This window comes from Oryzias melastigma, unplaced genomic scaffold, assembly GCF_002922805.2.
Source record: "Oryzias melastigma strain HK-1 unplaced genomic scaffold, ASM292280v2 sc00454, whole genome shotgun sequence".
NCBI classification, from domain to species: Eukaryota; Metazoa; Chordata; class Actinopteri; order Beloniformes; family Adrianichthyidae; genus Oryzias; species Oryzias melastigma.
The window spans coordinates 11,350-13,611 of NW_023417049.1; positions in this window are offsets into that span (position 1 = coordinate 11,350).

A 2,262-nucleotide genomic window follows, 5' to 3' on the forward strand; every position below is an offset into this window, starting at 1 on the left:
AGACAGAAAAATAAATTAGAAATCACAGAAATAACTTATGGCAAACATGAGTATGAAGTGCCATCATATGAGCCCAGTAGGAACAAAGCAGGAATATTCACTGGCCCTCATTTGGCCCAGTTATGGTTATTGTTGGTGAGATTGTGGCTGACATCTGGCCTTGCTGTGGTGTGCTTCAGGCCCAGACCGAAAACAAATGGTGGCCCTTTGATGGGCCAGTTGCAGTTTCAGCGGGTAACCTGTGGCAAACGGGAGCAGACCACTCAAGTGCTGTACTTCCATATGATTTGCGGGACGAATGAAAGTGCTGACTCTGGACCACATCCGGGCCAAAACATTTTTGCTATCTGGTGCAGTTATAGCAACAAGTGTCTTCAGTTTTGACTAGTTGTGTGTTAATGGTGATCGTTGTGTTGGAACAGAGTTTGAGTTTTGACTCTGGTGTTCACTTTTTGCCTCTTGTGTATTGTGAATTCTAACTGTGTTTTAAAAGTGAAAATGTGTAATGTGTTTTTCAAAAAGTGAATTAGAGTTTTGCAAATTGTGTGTTAAATGCAAATTGTGTTTTAGGTTTTGACCAAAGAGTCATGTTTTTGAGAAGAGTTAAAGCAGTTGATCAGCTGGTTTGGAGAATGACAGTGTTTTAGCATTTGGGAAAAACTGTAATACTGAAAGTTATTCAAAATGTTGGGAAATATTCAGCAAAACAATTTTTTAAAGGAGTAAAACATCAGCTTTGTTCTGTTTGTGAGCTACAAATCTGTTAGAAAAAGTGTTTAGCACTGATTTTAAGATTTTTTTATCCTCAGCTGAATCCTTTGACATTAAAAACTATGAAAATTTTGCCTTCTGTTGGTTTTGTTCTCTAATTTGACAGTAAAATTACTACTTTTGCCCAATTAACCGAGGAAGAGGGTGTTGAAAGTTCATCCCTGTCATTTTATGAGCTGAAATCTTCTTTCATGCATTCCATTAAAGGCTTGTTGTTTTTCGAAAAGCAACCCTGCTAAATTTAGTTCTTGCCTTTCTTGACACTTAAAGACCCAATGAAAATTATCTTTTTGGGCCCGATCCAAATACTCCCCTTCTCACTTCCCCTTAGCCCTTGATTTGAAGTGGCAGTTGAAGTCGAAGTCGTGTCCCGAATTATTATTTTTTAAGTTTCACACTCCGAACAGAGGGGTCCAAAGTCCGCTATCGCGAGAGTAAACCGTGCCGCGCTACGAAGCGCTTTTCTTCACTTTGGTACGCTATGAACCACAGATGTTTACATTTAAACGTAAGTAATAACTTTATGTTACAGTGTGACCTTTTTAAATTTATAAAACTGCTGTTGTAATGTATATTCGAGCGCTGGAAGCTCCGAGCTAACGCTAGCTTACCGGTGATTTGGATGACGTCCCTGAACGAAACTCACGTCGGAAATATTTTTTACCACCCTCAGTTTGGAGCAAGCACGGAGGGATAAACGAAGGCGGAGGGCTAAGGGGGAGTGAGAAGGGATAGTATTTGGATCGGGCCTTAGGTATTTCTAACAGGATTTTGTAGCATTTTTGGTAACACTTTATAGTAAGATTCCTTAACAAGCTTTAACACATTACCAAACATTATCAATGTGTTTATCAGGTATTAGTAAGACATTTATTAGCACATAAAGCCAAATAAGGTTTATTAACATACTTATTATGAATTTTTAACATCTAAAGTAAGACAACTGTCTACAAAGACCATACTAATAAACTGCTTACAAGCTTAACAAATGTATTTATTTTCTTTATCAAAATAATAATGGATGTCTTGCAGCACCTAATGTTACCAATTTTTCTAATGATATAACACTTAGAAAAAATTAAGCTTCATTTGCATCTCTGATTTTTTTTTTCATTAATCAAATGGTTGTTCATCAGGAGCAGACAGAAAAGACATTAATTGCAGATTGTGAAAAAAAAGACCCCACACAAAATGCAATCATGTAAAGTTTATTGCTGATGTGTAATAAGAAGCTTCTTACAGATCATGAAGATTTCCAGTTTCTCTCACAAATTATATGTTGTATTTTTGGTCACGCAAAAAGTTACAAATATCTATTTGAGCTGGAATTTACTGAAGACAGGACAACTGGAAGATATACGGTATTCTGCATCTAGAATAAAAGGTTATGATCACTGGGTAAGGGAAAAAATAGAATGTCATGTTACACTGGGGACGGAGCTGTCAGAGCAGACTTCCTGGAGGGAGCTGTTGGCATCGATCTTACGTCAG